This window comes from Podarcis raffonei, chromosome 2 (genome assembly GCF_027172205.1).
Source record: "Podarcis raffonei isolate rPodRaf1 chromosome 2, rPodRaf1.pri, whole genome shotgun sequence".
Lineage (NCBI taxonomy): Eukaryota > Metazoa > Chordata > Lepidosauria > Squamata > Lacertidae > Podarcis > Podarcis raffonei.
Window position 1 is genome coordinate 68978868 of NC_070603.1, and position 18733 is coordinate 68997600.

The 18733-nt window shown below is 42.8% G+C and overlaps 1 long non-coding RNA gene across 1 annotated transcript; it reads left to right on the plus strand.

The window, feature by feature from the left end:
- The first annotated feature begins 8093 nt into the window (after positions 1-8093).
- Positions 8094-18372, plus strand: LOC128408051 (uncharacterized). The gene is made up of 3 exons (XR_008328958.1): positions 8094-8179; positions 12239-12301; positions 12536-18372. It is a non-coding gene; the product is annotated as an uncharacterized LOC128408051 (long non-coding RNA).
- The last annotated feature ends 361 nt before the right edge of the window (positions 18373-18733 follow it).

The window sequence follows — 18733 nt, forward strand, 5'->3', positions numbered from 1 at the left end:
CTGCAGGCAGCCGAGCAGAAAGGCCAAGCTCCAAAGCAGATGTGGTGCTTACAGATGAAAAGCAAAGTCTTGACTTCAGGAAGAAGGGGTGGGCTGGACCAAGGAAGAAGGGTTTTACACACAGACACATACCTGTACCCAACTCCAGCTGCATAAATACCGCACATCTTTTTTGTGCACCAATGCAAATGGGGAGGCAAAGATTAAGGAAGCCCTGCTACTGAGAGTATAATTATCTCTATTTCGCACCCCATAGTCTCTCCCCATCTCCATTGATTTGACTATTAACAAATCTGCTCTCTAAGTCACGTGCCGCTAGGAATATCCTTGAGCTGTTGGGGTTGGGAAAAGTGATCCACTGAAAGGTCCATAGGCTAAAAAGGCCCTTCTGGGGGTGGGGAACTGGCATTTTGCTCCCTCAGCAAACAAGGTAGGTTCAGCTCTGTGCACCCTCTAGGCAGCAGTTGCAGCCTGAGTAAACTAGCCGAGACCACAGCCTGAACTGACTTCAGAGCTGATGGGGTGGGGAGGGCATACCTCAGGCTCAGATAAAAGCCCTCACATCCAAGGCAAGTTCCTCAAGTCTGAAGAACTCATCTCATGGAGCAGCCACTCCTTCCAGCGGCCACCCCTTCCAGAAGCTGAGCACAAGCCTGTTTTTGACGACATCTTCTGCCTCAGGCCCTTTTGAGCCTTGGTTGCTAGAGCACAACTGGACACAGACACACCCCAAACTGTGGCTGTCTCGGAGCTAGGCCCAGGCCTGACAGGGGCCTGCTCTTGAATATATTCAAGATTAAATTACGCATGCACACACAAGATGGCTGGGGGGGCGGGGAGAGGTAGCAGTACATTTTAAGGTCATTCATTGTGGTTGCTTTGTATACAACATAATAAGCAGATGTATAGGTACTTCTGAAAAGTATTTTCTCTACTCGTGAAGTTGTGACTGCTTTCAAGCCATTCTGACAAGGAGCTCCCCAAGTCCCTGAAGTGACATTTCTCAGAAAGCAAGCACCACACAGAGCGCCTGGAGATCTCTCCTGCATCCCTATGGAATACAAAATATTCTGGCAACGTGTAAGCAAACACATCGGCCAGACCACATCATTAATTCCCTCCTGATCCCCTTTGAGACACCTCTCACTTCACTTTCTTGGAGAACAGCTGCCCCAAAGGATTAACAGCACATCTTAAGGCTGGAACATGCAGATATATTGAGAAGTAGTTTACACTTACTTTTTAAACACATTCTTCCTCAATTAAAACTTATTTACTCAGAAGGCTGAACAGAAAACATTTCCACTTAAGAAGAGGCCTGCTAGATCACATCCAAGGCCCATCTAGTCCAGCATCCTGTTCTCACAGGAGCCATCCAGATGTTTGTGGGAAACCCAAAAGCAGAACACAAACACAGCTGGTATTCAAAGGCATACCTAACCATTCTAGCTAGTAGTCATTGTTAGCTTTATCCTCCATGAATTTGTCAATCCTCTTTTAAAGCCATCTAAATTGGTGGTCAGCACTGCATTACATGGCAGCAAATTCCATGTGCTGTGTAAAGAAGTACTTATTTTTGTCTTTCTTGACTCTTCCAGTGTTGAGCTTCAATAGATGACCACAGTTCTTGTATTATGGTGGGGACATATCCCTATCCACTTTTCCCGTACCATGTAGGCCACATCTCTGTTCTACTCTCCTGTTTCCCCCCTAAACTAGGTCTAGGGAGACCTAGAGTCTCTGAAAACATTAATCTCTGTGATGTGTTGGTACAATTTATACCCATTAAGGACACATTCCAAAATGCTTGTATCTGGCCATGGGTGGTGGGGGTGGGATTAGGTTTGGGACAAAACAGCAAGGAACAAGTTTTGAGAGAGATGAAGGTCATGGAATTTGCAGAACCATTTTCCTAACTCTGTAACTCCCTTAAAATTATTAAGCCCATATTTGGGGGAATTTGGCCTGGTGCCATCTTTTCATATTGTATAAATATTTAACAATGTGCATAAACATTTAAAGCTGGATCACACTATAAAATGGTCATGTAACTTCCTCCAAAGTAGCAATGGATAGAGACAAGACCTTGGACTACATGGATCATTAGTGTGACAAGTACTACTGTTATAATTAGGAGATTCTGACTACCTTGTTGGTCATGCTTGACCATCTAGATAATTGGGAACTAAAGGTCAGAAAAGCAATACTTCCCCCTTCGTTGGCAACAGATCTGACCCGAGACCTATGTTGTCACCCAGTACTAATATGCTCTGCATTAGCATTAGTCAGGCAAACAAATGTATCCGACTTTTACTACTCCTACTACATTATTATTACCACCACTATATTTTCGTAAGCTTCCTAGAATTGTATTCACTAACATGCATAAACCCAATCAAAACTCTCTCTCCCGCCCTCCCTCCCTCTCCACTAGCTATCCTCTTTCATAAGATGTGGGAACTATAATACAATAAATATCTATAACTACCTTTTAAAATATATAAAAATGAGTATTTATTGAACAGATCCTGCTATACAGTTGAGTGACTGCAACAGAAAATGAAATGCTGCAGCGTAAAAAAAGAGAATCACCTGCTTGAGGTTCATCAGGAGAATGGTGAAGCATTTTTGAACGATCTGAAAGTTACCAAGGGGATCTAAAAAATTTAAATGCCCTAAAAATGGCTTGCCCCTTAACAACAGATCTGATGTGGATACATTCATAATGGCCTTTTCAGTTTCTACTTGGGTTGCATAGTAGCCAGTTGCTCTTTGACTTCCTGAGTTCCCTTATCCCACAGATTGCAAGCTACAGCTGCTTGCAAAACACTGCTAGAATGACAAGTGGTGGCAACCAAGAGGCTATGAATGATGAAGTCATTGTTAAGAATAGAATGCCTTGCAGCATGGCTGCATTGTCTAAGTGACAAAGCTTGCACTAATACTGCTGAGAGCTGCTCATCCATCATGGAGTCTGTGGACATTATCTCACACTATAAACCCTACTTTCAGATGCGAAAAAAAGATGTTCTTGTGAGTCTATTCAAAAACATAAACTCTGCCAATAGCTGGTATAGTGCATGCATGCTGAATAAATACAATGAGAAACTGGTTGAGTGCCTGATTTTGAAATCATGTACATGAAATTTAAGCCAATTAAGCTATTATGTGAATGTAAAAGAATGTTCACATTAAACCATAATTTCAAAAGAGGAAACTGCAGCTGTATCTTCTAGATTTTCCCCCAGAATGTTTTCTGATGGGAAAAATATCTAGCTTTTTTCAGAGTGAGAAACATTATAAAAATTGAAGATTCTCACACCTTGCAAAATGAGAACCTCCACATTCCTCTGCAATCATAATAAAAAAGGTGAGTTGATTAACATTAATATGTTCACTATGACAAAGGCACAGACTGATTCAAGATTTCCAGTGACTTAAACTCTGGGAATGGGACGCGGGTGGCGCTGTGGGTAAAAGCCTCAGCGCCTAGGGCTTGCCGATCGAAAGGTCGGCGGTTCGAATCCCCGCGGCGGGGTGCGCTCCCGTTGCTTGGTCCCAGCGCCTGCCAACCTAGCAGTTCAAAAGCACCCCCAGGTGCAAGTAGATAAATAGGGACCGCTTACTGGCGGGAAGGTAAACGGCGTTTCCGTGTGCTGCGCTGGCTCGCCAGATGCAGCTTTGTCACGCTGGCCATGTGACCCGGAAGTGTCTCCGGACAGCGCTGGCCCCCGGCCTCTTGAGTGAGATGGGCGCACAACCCCAGAGTCTGTCAAGACTGGCTCGTACGGGCAGGGGTACCTTTACCTTTACTTTAAACTCTGGGAATAGATCTGAGCGAATACCTTCTGTTTCCTGTATACTGTAAAACCAACAACAACAGGTAGAAGGGTGAGGGAAAGGCGAGAAACTGAACAAAATAGCCCTTTTGAGTTTCATCAAGATCTGCCCCAGGAATCTCAGGGCATGCTCCAATACCACCAGGTGTTTGGGGATTCCATCATTGTAGCTTAGATCAGCAGGTGATCAGGCCTTTAATGTGATAAACTTGTTGGTGTAGAGCTTATTTCTCTTATTAAAAGTAATTTTTATTCACAAAATAAACAAAAGAAAAAAGAAGGAAGAGGAAAAAATAAAGACAGTAAAATAAAAATAAAAATAGTATAGCAGCAAAAAAAGAATCAGTTCACAATCTGAATTTACTTCTCTTGATCTCCATGTTTTGTCTTTTCCTGTCACTTCTTGGTTTCCCCTTAATGCAGCCCCCAATTTAAGAACAGGCCTAATATTATTTTATTGTACTACATTGTATTAAGTACTCTAAAGTGCTGTTTGGACTGTGTGTATGTTACACACACACACACACACACACACACACACACACACAAACACACGGCACTGGATTTGGGGTGGGGTACCCTAGACAGCATCTCAAAAAGCAGAAACATCACCTTGCCAACAAAGGTCCGTATAGTTAAAGCTATGGTTTTCCCAGTAGTGATGTATGGAAGTGAGAGCTGGACCATAAAGAATTGATCGCCAAAGAATTGATGCTTTTGAATTATGGTGCTGGAGGAGACTCTTGAGAGTCCCATGGACTGTAAGAAGATCAAACCTATCCATTCTTAAGGAAATCAGCCCTGAGTGCTCACTGGAAGGACAGATCCTGAAGCTGAGGCTCCAATACTTTGGCCACCTCATGAGAAGAGAAGACTCCCTGGGAAAGACCCTGATGTTGGGAAAGATGGAGGGCACAAGAAGGGGACGACAGAGGACAAGATGGTTGGACAGTGTTCTCAAAGCTACCAGCATGAGTTTGACCAAACTGCGGGAGGCAGTGGAAGACAGGAGATTGTTCTCAGTAGATCAGATAGATGTCTCAGAAATTTATGTGAGTGACTGACTTGTCAAACATAATTTAACCAACAAATATGCCCATGGATAATTTCATTAAGAGAGTTTAGCGTAGACAGTTGGATATTACTGAATCTTGGTTAATCTAGCATCTTGATCATGGGCAGGGAGCCCTTTCCAACTCAAGGCCGCATTCACTTCGGGGCAATCATCCAGGAGCCACACACAAACAATAGGCTTGGCCTTGGTCAAAGGCAAAACTGTGCAGAGCAGCAGGTGCAAAGGTCATCTTAGTAAAGCAGGCTAATTTCTACAAGCTCCCACACCCCGCTCAGTCCTCCATCCAGGAAAGCAAGGAACATGATGACAATTCAAGGACACATTCCAGCCAAGGAAAGACACTCAAGAAGGGCGCCAGAGCCAGTGAGTGTTGTGGCCTGGGGAAATATAAAAAGCCAAGAGAGCCACATTTGGCCCCAAGCCCCGAGGCTCTCCACTGCTGATCCAGAGGAAGTAATGGAAAACGTTCTTATTGATTTCTGTCAGTTGTGGATGCGGAATGCTGCACCTTCAATAGCAAGTAAGCAAATAAACAAAATAGTTAACAATCCTGCTTCTGGAACATGAGTGAATCAGGAAATCCTAAAACTGCCCTCCCACTTTCCATTCTGTACAACGCTGAATTAAGAATGGAATAAGCAAAGGAAACTGTTGAGGGTCCCAGATCTTTCGAAGCCTCACACCCCAACGCCTGTTTTCATAAGTAGAGCTACTAGCCCTCATGGTTATATAGGAAACAGCATGGAAATGGGAGGACTTTGCATACTTACTCTCCTTCATCCGCTCGGTGAATGCGATCTCTGCCACTGCACCCCGAATTGCATTTAAATCTAGTTAATCGATACCGCCTCCCCACCCACTTCAATTACACCCTCCACCAGTTTCAACACCTTCTTCCACAAACTGTCCATAAGACCCACCCATTTCACGGCTCCCTCGTTTTCTTCTTCAATGGCCAGGCTTTCCTCTCCCCGCCTGCTTTCCCCACTGGGCAAAATTCCTATCCAACGGGAAACCAATATGTTAGACTCCCGCCCTTTTTAATCCTCTTTCTAATGGCTAGGGTAGGCCGTGGTCGCCTGTCCTTTCCCCTCAGTTTAGGGCGCTGGTCCCTCGCGCTGGCTGGCGAATACCACGTCGGATTCTGACTCCCCCTGCTCGGAATGCGGTGGTTGTTAAGGGGTGTTAAGGTTTTGCCTTGGGAAGCGGCCTCCGTGGGGTAGACCACTCGCGGTACCAGCCCAAAGAGGCTTCTGACAAGGCTCCAGGGGCACCAGGCCGCGTTTCCATGGCGACCACGAGAAGCCGCCGCCGCCGCCTGCGGGAAAGCGCTCGTGCTGCGCAGGTGGAAGGAAGAACGCCGCTAAGGCGCGCGGGGCAGAGAGCCCAGCTTGGCCATGGTCGAGATATTTCACGAGTGAAGCTGGTGAAGCGGTTCCACAGCCCCAAAGACTAGAATTGGCGGGAGCAGCGGATTCACGGGATCCTCACGGCCACCCGGAGCTGCGGACTCCGGCCACGTCCTGGAGGTGGTCTTTCCCTTTCCGCAGGGATTGCGGCAACTGGGAAGTGATCCATGCCTGCCGGGCCCAGCACAGCCAGAACCGCTTGCCCTGCAAAGGGGTGGGGGGAGCCTGGCTGCGTGTAACAACCTGGGGGTTTCCTCTGTTGGCAAGGGTTTCAGAAGCAAACCTTCCCAAACGAAGCTAGCGGCATTTGAAAAGATCCTTGTGAAATCCCAAACGCGATTATTAGGAGTGAGCCTCACTGACCACCATGCAACTTAATTCGGAGTGCAGATGTATAAGATTGCAGAGTTACTGTGGAATGAGTTCTAGCCCCACACATCAGCAGATAGGTGAAGTGGCTCCCTCCAGTTATCCTGTATCTGATAAAGGAGGACTTTAGACCACAAAAGTTTATGTTGCAACAAATATGTTTGTCTTTAAGGAGTCACAAGACTATTTGTGTTTGTGTTTGCTGTAACTGACTTGCGTTTGTTACAAGCAAAGGAAAAGGTCTGACAGACATGTTACCGTCAGGCAAAACAGCCAACCAGCCACGAAAGGGTGGAACTGCAAAAACATGAGAGGGTTGATCAAGCACCTGGCAGGCCACAGGACTGGTGAACTGCATTTGTCTTCGCTTTTGTCTTTTGCTTTTGTCTTGGCAACAGCTCGACAAGATTCCTATCCTGCAATGAATGTGAATAAGTATGGTTCCAAGAGTAGAACTCCTTTGAACTGTGGTGTACATCCTGCTTCTTTTCTTTTACTTGGTTAATACTACCATCTAGCTCACTCTAGAGGCACTACTATCAGTTGGGCTGTGTTCCTAGTCTGTGGTCCTTAGCACTGCCTTAGTTTTTTACACCCATCAATCCTAGAAATTGCTCTTTTATAATCCATTGACAGAAGCTGACATCTGCTTTGAAACTAGCATTATAAAAACACTTCTGATTTTGGGAAGCCATGGGTACGGACCCCAGGGGTGGAGAGACAGAAATTTTGGAGAAAATTGTAATATATGTAATAATGTCTGTCTTACCAGTCCTACACACCAAATGATTACAAATATACCCAGTGTTAGAGATTGGCTTTTAAACCACTACACCATAAGATACATGAGCTTACCTTTGTTGCCTGCTGACAGATAGCAGGTGTGTGTATTAAAATAGTAGGGAGGAATGTGTCCTTTGACACCTTTTTTAAAAGTCCAGTCTCCCGGTCTCCCACCCCCTTTTTCATTAGATTATTCATCAATTAATCAGACCCCCCCCATTAATCCTCAGTGTCCTACAAAAAGGGGAGCAGGATCAAATAAGGTCATCATTCCAAGGTGACTTTAGAAAAATTAATTCCTGCTAATTATTTTATTTTGTATTGTGATGACATGTGGCTGGAACAAAGTATCTCCAGCTAACACAGAAGTTACAATGGCCTGAGCTGCCTTATATTAATCTGATGACATCCTTCCAAACTAATTATGCCAACACTACAATCTCTTTTTTATAGATAGAAATTCAGTGCCCACCATGAGCAGAAAATCATACATTTTTTAATGTGCTGCTCAGAACCCTTGGAACTGGAGTAGGTGGGGAGGACTATCAATGCAAATACATTGATACATTTCTGTTGTACATTCACTGACTACGTGCCTGTTTGTTTCTCTTATCTTTCCCCAAGGATTCATTACAGCAGTGCCGTTACTGTTGATGAAGTAAAGGCCTTGGCTGCTTTGATGACATACAAATGTGCTGTAGTGGGTAAGTTTGCACCAAATATGAAAAATACTAGGATGGGCTCAACAGGCTAGGAGGTGGCACTACTGTAATACCGTATGGATGAGATATTCAGAAGAGTTAATGCATATCTCAGAAAAACAGTATGCAGTGCTTCTCAGACACTTTGAACTGGGACCCCTCTACAACATATATATATTATATTTCATATTTAATGGCAGTATAAATACGCAATGTGTATTTGAATAGAATTTACATATATTTTGGGAGGAAGGGAGGAAGCCTATCTCCAAAAGGGTTCATATAACTGTAATAGTGTACTGTCAGCCCAGTGAAAGAAAGTTATTTCTTGTATGACACACCCTGGAATATGCTGGGACCAACAGTTTTAGAAGCATTGTATTATGTACTTAAAGTACACAATAGAAGTGTCTTTGTTGGCATTTCTTGAATTGATGGAGTGGAGATGATGAAAACAGGACAGAATGAAATGGAGAGAAGATTGGAATGTTGAAGGAAATTACCTCTGGCTTCTATCTTTTGCTTTTCTCTGTTACACATTTTATTAAGTTTGTAGCCCACATGAGCATAAGAAGCTGCCTTATACCAAGTCAGACTATTTCCCCAGCTCGCTGAGTACTATCTGCTCTTAACTGGCAGAGCTTCCTAGGTGTCAAACAGAGGTCTTTCCCATCTGTACCCAAGGAAAATAAAGTCCCAGGAACAAATACTCATGTCAACTTTGTCCCCATATCTATCTGAGCAATACCATCCTGGAGCCAATAATATCAGCCATACAATCAATGACTTATTCACATGCATGTGTTCTAACATAATATACACTGGCATCTGCCAACAATGCCTTTTTGCCATCTACATAAGTCGAACAGGTCTGTCTCAAGGCAAGAGGATAAAGGGACACAAATTGAATGCTAAGAATGGTAACTGGTATCCAATGTGAAGTCAGCAAAATCCTGGGAATCATTATAAAAGTTATTCAGGGCATGTGCCTGGTTCGGTAACTTCATTAGACCTCTGACAAAGTGAGTTGTGGCCCATGAAAGCTTTTGTAACCAATGACTATATTTGTACTGTGTTTTTCTTCCAAGGAACTCAGGGCGGGATTCACTATTCCCCCCACCCACCCACGTTTTATGCTTGCAACAACTCAGTGAGGTAGGTTAGGCTGAAATACAGCAGGTAGCCAAGAGTCAGCCTGTGTGCTTTATAGCTGGCTGAAGAGGGGATTTGAACCTGATCACTGAAATCCTAGATCAATAACTGATTGCTGTTCTATGTCTTGGGTGCTATAGCATTCTTGTTTATGCTGCAACAGACTAACATAGCTACCCCTCTGGACTCCACAAAATTATTTTTTGTTGTTGTTTGTGGCATCATTAAATGAATAATACTAACATTTTGTTTGGTGGGTGGTGGACTCTTGGATACCAGCTTTTCATCAGAATGTGTATCCTGCTAACACATTTGTTTGTGCAGGTTTAGGAGATGGCAACCTGCCAGTTTCCCTTCAATCCTGGAGAAATACGTTTGTCCCCTAAGCAATCCTTCCCTCAGGTTAAAAAACTTGGCTAGCTGTTCATGTACCAGGAACCGTGTCTAAGTCACCTCTATTGAATTAAGTTTGCTGAGCAATCCCCCAAGGAATACTTTGCTTACTCTAATTAACTTGCCAAGAAAATTAAACTAAGAGGGGAAGCCCTCTGGTCCTCGGGGAATGTTGCCTTTGTGAATTGTTTTTCCTTGCCCAATAAATCAAGTTTAAATTTTCCTCGAAGAAATCAGCTGAGGCAGCTGAGGCAGGAGCTGAACTCTGAGCTCCAAGGGGAAGAACTCAGCTACTGTGTATGCATTCTGTATTCATCTTTCTCCTATTTATTCTTGGCAGTTAACCTGGAACGGGTTGTGCTGTCAATTTGGCTGTTGTCTTGACTGTAGCTCTCATCCTAAGGGAACACTCTTACCAAAGTTGTCATGTTTGGTTTTCGGTGCTCCTGTGGATTTTTCCTTGGAAAAGTTCGTTCATACAACTGATATTTTGATGAAAGCAGGGGCAGACTTTGATAATCTTTTGCAATATGGTGCCCTGTGCGAGGCCAAAATTTAGTTCCCCCAAATGAATCTTCTCAAACTTACACCCCCTTGGCTCAATGCCTGTGGGGGGGGGGGAACCATCCACACTGCCCTAAACCCAGTGCTGGTGAAGAGAAAGTTAAAATGTTAGATGATACAAGTGGTTTAGATATGGGCCCTTCTGTAAACATTAATAGCAGAAAGGAAACACTGTCCACTTATGGGACAAAGGACAAGCCTTTCTGAGCAATTCAAAGCTTATCATTTTAAGACATTGGTTCAGTGGAAGGTTAATCACTTTTTTCCTACTGTTAGGCATCCCTAAAACTCCTGCCTTGGATGTCAGGCTAGACAAACTGAAGTGTGTTTCTCATTCCACAATTATGGCACTATAGTTGAATTTCGAAAAGCTTAGAAGCTTGAAAGCAGCATCCTCAAAGTGCCTTGCAATATTCTCATCTCGGCTACTATTAAGAAACAACTTACAATGGAGAATGCTCCTCGTTTGACCAGACTGATGTGCTTATATGCATTTATTAAGCATGGAGCAAGTGTATGTCAATATTCTGACTAGGCAGTAGCTGACTGATCAAATCCACTCTTTTTATGTTGGGTGAGCTTCCTAACAGAAGCATCTCACTTGGTGGGGCAGAGCAGCTGTGCTAGCTTCCTGTCAGATAGGTCCTTGCTGCTCACCTGGAAGGAGGCGGTGAGGTAGTAGAGAGGTTGGCATGATGCAAATGCGCCAGCAGAAGCACTGAATTGGCTCCGCTAGTATGCTTGCACAATGCAGCTCTGCAATTTCTCCCCTTTCCCTCCTGTGACCAACAGTGATCTGCTGGGAAGCTAGTTTATCAAGCAAGCCACTTCTGTTCCCTAACACACAAAGCTGGCAAAAGGAGAAAAATGGTAGTATGTTCAGGTTTGCAAGCAACCAGTTTTCCCTGTACAAGAATATCCCTAGCAACGGATCACAAGTGATTTATTCTGGAGGCTCTTGAAGCAATCTAATCAAGAGCTGCTAGAACTAGAACTGGAAATGCATGGATCTTTCTGTTAGAGATGCAACAAGTAACATGATGGGACTCTTCAGTTCTGAGACTGAGTCAAGCAGGAACATGTAGAACAGCTTTTATTTTTTACTTACTTTTTTCCTCATCTCAGCATTGTTTGTAACATTATGACAATAACAGTGAGTAAAAGATTAGGCTCTGCCCAATCAGTGTGTGGAGAGAAATTACAGAGTCTGAATATCTGCATATGGGTTGCTAAACATTTCGAGTTCTTATCTGTGCTGCAGAACATATGTGACAGCAGATTACAGCTAATGAAAATGTGGCCCCATAATCATAGGAGATACAGTGGTACCTCAGGTTAAGTACTTAATTTGTTCCGGAGGTCCGTTCTTAACTGGAAACTGTTCTTAACCTGAGGTACCACTTTAGCTAATGGGGCCTCCCGGTGCCGCAGTGCCACCGCCACACGATTTCTGTTCTCATCCTGAAGCAAAGTTCTTAACCCGAGGTACTATTTCTGGGTTAGTGGAGTCTGTAACCTGAAGCGTCTGTAACCTGAGGTACCACTGTATGTGGGCCCTACAAGGTCTCCCCTGTTTGAGACAATCTTGGAATTTTGATGGGGATGTGTGTGTTGGGCATACTATTCTCCATGACATTCCTCCTCCATTTAAAATATGTAGTTCAGTGCAGTCTTCTGTATATAAATTTCACCTAGTCCTTAGAGCAGTGGTTCTCAAACTCCCCTGCCCAAGCCATTTCCAAATTGCTGGGCATCTTGGCTTAATGATTTTTCTACCTCTTTTAGCATTTTTAATTTGCCGTGCTAGACACTGTACGGTTTTCAATTTTATTTTTACTGCTGATTTTATTACTTAGATATCGTATTGCAATTACAATAAAATAAAATACAATTGAAGAAATAAAAGCAATACAAATACAACTAAAAACCATACAGTGTTTTTTTTTCTTATAGGGCGCCTCAGAGAAAGGAATTGTACACTCAGGATTAGCTTTCACCATGGAATGTTCAGCCAAGGTAGGTGTCTATTCACTCAATATTTTTCTCTTTTCACTATTTTCACAGGACAAGCCATCACTATCCTACAGATACCTCTCTAATATCCTTCTCTATTCTTCTATAACATTCATTATAATATCATCAGAATAGTGCTCATTGGCATTAATTCCTTGTAACCAACCATTTTTAAAGTTTTGGCTTAGGACAAGAGTACTGGGACATGCTAATTTCTATTTATGTTTTATCTTCTAGAAAATCATGGGTGCAGCCACAAGGTATAACGTAGACTTGGACTGTTGCCTGTTACTGCGCCGTTGAAAAAGTCTTTTAAGGTTTACAGTGAGTCAAGTTTCACTTCTTGAGACTACCATCCTATTGACCTTCTGTCTGTTGCCTGAAGAGGAAAAAGTGTGTGTTACCTGTGAGAAGTTAGAACATCACAGTGAGCGAAGAGACCTGAGGTGTCGCTGTGAATTTCTGGAAGCTTTCCCTTCTGTTTACATCTTACTCCTCCCTTTCCTGTTCCCAATTTCCTTGATATTTATTTGGAGAGCTGTTCTTTTTTAGACCTGTAGATGGTGCCAGCCGTTTGGAGAAGCTGTTGATTTACTGAATTATACACTGTAGCTGTTCAAATTAACCATCTGTTAGAGTTTAATGTCTTATTCTTTTATTTCATGTGGCTTGCCTTTACCACATGCTTGGAATGCCCTGATCTCCTTGTTTCAGGGTTATGTCCATATTGTAGCTAGCTCAATATTTGGTCCTAAACATTTAATTGCTTCTTGGACTGTGGTAATGGTGCTTTTCCGTCTGTTCAGTGGCCTCTCCTGCAGATGAGAACCATCTTTGCAAGTGAATCTACTTTATTTCTTCCTGCCATAAAGGAGAGATCCTGAGTTTGTGCACATATTTTATTGCAGGCTTGTTCTAACAAGCATTATCTGCACTATACTCCCCATATACATACTCTATTTAAATGCCACAATAGAAAATCCACACTAATGTTTTCTGTTCTCTCTTGTTTTGCACCCTAGTTGTGGTGTGCCCTTCATTTGTATTCCTAGTACCTGAATCTCTTTTTTTCCACAGCTATACTAAAGGCTTGCTGTTGCCTGAGTCACAGCATTTTCTCAGAATATGTTAGTGAATCTCCACATACTCTTGCTTGATACAAGATACTGAGCCTACCTTCCTGTTGTCAGAATCTCAATTAGAAAAATCAAGTTACTGTTCCTCACCCACTTCCAGCAGAGCTCCAGAATCAGTCACACCTTTGGTTTCAGCCTGTGTCCATCCTGATAGCTGGCCAGAGGACATCTTACTGCATTTTTTGTCTTAACGGCATTTGAAGGGTTGGAGAATTCTTGGTACAGGTTGTATGTATTGGTGCCCAAAGCTCTGGATAAGAAAACAATATCTTAGCCTTGGGTATATGAGCATCAGTACACTTGTGTGGCTGTGGGGTCTTTAATGGCATATTCTTTACTGGTGAGGCTGCTTGCTCAAAAGGATTGAATTTGTTGCAAGTATGCTTGCAAGGCTGGGTGAATAGGTGCCAATGAAGTGTTTGTCCAGAAACAACATCACACATGTGTAGTCTAGTCAGCGTGCTGAAGTTACTATTGTTTGTACAATGATATCCAGTCAGTTTGCCTATTGGCTGAAGCTGTTTCTCATATTGCGGTAGGCTTAGGACACAGCAAAAGCCAGAGGCAGCTATGGCACCCTGTAACTGTGGTTCATGGAGGGTGGATGACAAGAAAGAGGAGCCTGCTGCTCCTAGACAATGGGGATTGGACATTTGGAAAAGATTCACATTGTAACTGTGATATATTGTCTTTTGGTTTACCAGTGATGTGAAGATTATTGGCCCTATGGAACAGTTCAGCCTTTAAAAAAAACCCTACTCTGAAAGATTGTCGTCCCAGTATTGCTCTTCTAACAAATTTATTGGCTGGAATTTTAACTCACTACTTGCTAATTACTTATGGTGTTTCTATTCATCCATGTTGTTGGTTCAAGTTTAACTTTGTTTCATACTGGATGGGCACTTCTCATCATCACAGTTGTAAATGGTGACTGATAGGAATGCCACATATGCCATAGGTAATGTCAAATTTGGACCGTATCGCTTTGAGCTTTACTGTACTGGACAGCTCCTCCTCTCTCCCAGCTGGCACATAGTTTTTCTGTACATTGTCACCTGCAGTTATCCAGCTTCAGCCTTACACACTGGATTGAAGAGCTGTTGTTTGGAGCAGATTAGCGATATCATATGCTCACTAGAGAGCGGGGGAGGTTATTTTTGAACCATGGAGCTAGTCTTGTGAATGTTTTAGCATCTATGTTATGATTGCAGATTAGCATGATTTGGACAGGCTTGATTTCCCCCCCATATGAACTTAGGTTGGACTGGGCTGTGATTGGATGTATTGAATAATTCTGAAAACACTGGGATGCCCATAAAAATTCCATTGTGAGATAACTACAAGAATTCACTTCACTGTGGAGGAAAATGTTTGCATATGAATCCTTACTTCTGTACATCTATCCTCAGTTCTTTATTGAACCCTTTCCAATACATCTGCAATCTCTTTGGAACGTGAACATAAGATTGAGTGGCTAGTGGAGACCTTAGTATCAGTTTACTTCATGATTTTACTGAAATGAAGCATTCTGTGCTAATCTGAATTTCAGTAGATTTGGCTGGCTGATCACAAGCCTTGTCACGTTTTAGCGGCTTGGGGCCTATTTAATTGGTAGCAGGTGTGCCAGGTTCTGCTGCTTGCTGAAAAGGTTTGCGCTTGTCTGCTGCGTTTCTTATGGTAAAGCTGGAGGAAGGATCCTTTCCAGCAGATTCAGTGAATACATCACTGGAAAACAACCAGTGCCTCTGGTGACATGCACCCTCCATACAACTTGGAGTGTTGGGAAGAAGTGTTGTTTGCTGTCGCCCCGAGCTTAACTGCTCAGTCATGCTGCAGAAATCACCCCAGAAAGACATTGCAGTCAGCATGGCAAATGGCTTAGTGCAGGAGGAGGCACTGTTGACTGCCTCACTGCTGCTGGTTTGTGTGCTGGGAATGCACCACACTGGCTGATAAGAAGTTTTGGGCTAATGTGCCAGAACTGGAATCTGAATCCAGAGATGTTCCTTGCATGATTTGGACCAAGAACAGCTTTCATGGACTGGAGTCTCTTCATCTTGCTTAGGAACAATACTTTCTAGGATTATTCTCAGCTACCAGGCAGCTGTATTAATCGTTTTAGATATTGATATGCATAGTGATGTGATATTTATTTATACAGCAGCATCAGTGGTAGGATGCTTTAAGAGTAATGATGACAAGAGACCTGGAAATAATATTCCAAGAAATGAATGTATAGAATTTCCATTGTTTGAAGTCTTCAAATGAAATATGAATCAATCTATTAATCTTAGGGATGTTTGCAAACCATCACTTTATTCACCTAGACCCCGTAAAAACATTGGTTAGCTCTTTATGTATGTTTGCATTCTCTCTAATATAGTTCCTTGTTCAAACACCTTCACATTGGCCTTAAAAATCCAGAATTGCTTTTTGAGATGGACTCTGCATATAACCATAGTGAGGCTATACAGTGTGCCTTTTTTCCAGCCAAAAGCTTAGTAGGAAAGCAGACTTGGTAGACTCAACCCTCTTCCCACAATAAACTAATACTGGCTTCATTTGTTCAGACTTTCCTCCTTTGCTTGTGACCTTGCTTTGCAATCTGGGCAGCTTGGCTCTGGTTGCTCTCCAACAGGGATTGCTTTTCTACTAATAGAAGCAAAGTATCAGGCCACTTTCAGTCTGATAGATCAGGCTGTCGTTGCAGATGTCAAATTAGTTAATGCCACTTGAACCTAAACTTTCTTTGGGCTGAAGAAGAAAGCAAACACTTTCTTCCCTCCAAGTAGACTTCCTTCTAGCAGTGTCCCATCCCAGTTGCCTGTAGAATGGAAAAGGGGAAGCCGCTAGTGTCAGAATAGGCAAGATATGAGGTAGCTTCTCGGCTGCGCATTATGTGTGTCTGAATTTCTGCAATTCTGTGTGCTGGCCGTTCAGTGCACAGGGAACCAGACTTATATGTAAGTTTGTGCATTCTGTAAAAGTTCTTAATAACTATGGATTTTCACTGTGCTTGAAGTCATCTATTGGCATGCTAGCAGTGTGCAGTATTAACATGTATTTGTATCTTAGAGCAATTTACAAATATACTCTATCAAGGCCACGAACTTACTGCCCGTTAGTTAAGAACTCTGCTAATGCTCTTCCTCCTTTCATGGTACAATGAAATTGTACAGGTACTCTTCTCCGCTGCTTTTTATCCAAGGGTGTTTTTTCTGAACACCTATAGGGCTCAGAAAAAAAACCCAGATCGCGTAAATGGACTTGGAGCGGGAGCAGACAAGAAGGTATTACCTCTGTAGCAATGTATCTGGCAGTGACTGTAACATTTTGTTAACATGCTCATTTACGGCACTACTTGCAGTGTGCATTTTTTGCTGAATGGCTGTAAGCTTGTCTAGACACTGTGCTTATTACAAGGATTGGCATTCCCACAGCAACTTTCCCACTCTTATCGTTTAAATTAGAACAACTCACAGCATGAGTCACCACCCTTCACATTGTGAGTTTTCCTACCCTGTGATCTACATCAATGGCCTTCACTGTGGGCGCCAATTTTTTCCAATTCTCAGAATGTAGTATTTTTGCTTCATTCCTCTTCCCATACTACATATTATGACCATTGTTAGCAAATCACTAATAAATGGAAAAATATACCATAGGTATTATCAGCACAGATACTGAATGAATAAAGGAAATTATATTTCTGGTCTCTTAGGAGTATTTTATTCAGTGTTTTATCTGATGGTCTTAGAGAAAGACCTTAGGTTAGGGGTTGAGTTATGCAGATAAACTGACTTCATTTGAAAAAATGCATAAAATGCAGTAGTTCTAAGTGTGAAATTACGCATTTGGAAATGTTTACTGGGGACATCACCCAGGTAGCTTGATATTAAATTTATTTTATGTATGCATGTGTGCCACCACTATGACCGTGGTGTATGTGCATCAGACAAATTTGTGGGTGCTTTACTGAAAACCACAGTTAATAGCTGTGAACTGTTACACAGCACATTAAGCCAATAATCAACATAGCATGTACTAAGTAAAGCCAGGCCTCATTAGCCGACTTGAGTGTTTGAAAGCTCTGAAAAAATGTGGACTGCTATATGTGCAGGCACTGGTAAAATCAAAATAAGAGGTTGGAACATGGGCCATGGTGGAAGAGACTTAGACATGTTTATCCAGAAGACCTTTGCTATTGATAAGGGGCATAGCGTTAGGTTGGTTCTAATATTTGTGTGTTTTATTTAAAAGGATTTTAATATATATGGCTAGAGATTTGTGCAATCTCTAATAGACCAAAAGAATGCAAAAATTGTCTGCCTCCAGAAGCCTTTTCTAACATTTATTGTAGCAATGATACCAGTGTTGGCTGGGCAGCTTAGCAGAGATTAACCATCACAGAAGAGAGCCCATACTTGAAAAGGATGCATCCAAGAAAACTGTGTTATATTAAACATCTTTCAATTTTCAGAAGCACAGAATTTATTCCCTCTGTTGCAGCCTGCCTGAACAACAGCTTTTGAGTGGGCATTTCACTTTTCCCAAATGTACAGAGAGGTACATTGAATACCTTACTCAGCAAGAGTTGTACATCCTGTCTTCCCTCATCTGCTACATGGACAGCACTGCACTTGAACATGTAGTAATTAGTGCCTGAAACACTCTCAGCAGCTGCCTTAGTGTTAGGTTCACTAGATGTAAAGATTGAAAAGGTTCCTGCATCTTTTTAAGTACTGATGTGTAAGAGACTAAATTTTGGCAGGTGCAGCTTAACCTAAGAGCCTTGCAGGTGCAGGGCCCGAGGCAAATCACACTGTGTAGGCTCCCCTTCTGCTTTCATTTCCCAGTATCTCTGACACTCCTCCTCTTCATGGTGATGGTGCAGTGACCTCTCCAACGAACATTTTGCTGCTGCTGTAGCGGTGGCTGTGCCAGCGAGTGCCAGGAATAACTAAGGAGATAGTACAAGAATACTTGGCTAGTCTAGATGTATTCAAGTCTCCAGGGCCAGATGAACTGCATCCAAGAGTATTAAGAGAACTGGCAGATGTGATTTCAGAACCACTGGCAGTCATCTTTGAGAATTCCTGGAGAACAGGCGAAGTCCCGGCAGACTGGAGGAGGGCAAATGTTGTCCCTATTTTCAAAAAGGGGGAAAGAGAGGACCCAAATAATTACCGCCCAGTCAGTCTGACATCAATACCAGGGAAGATTCTGGAGCAGATCATTAAGCAAACAGTCTGTGAGCACCTAGAAAGGAATGCTGTGATCACCAATAGTCAGCATGGAT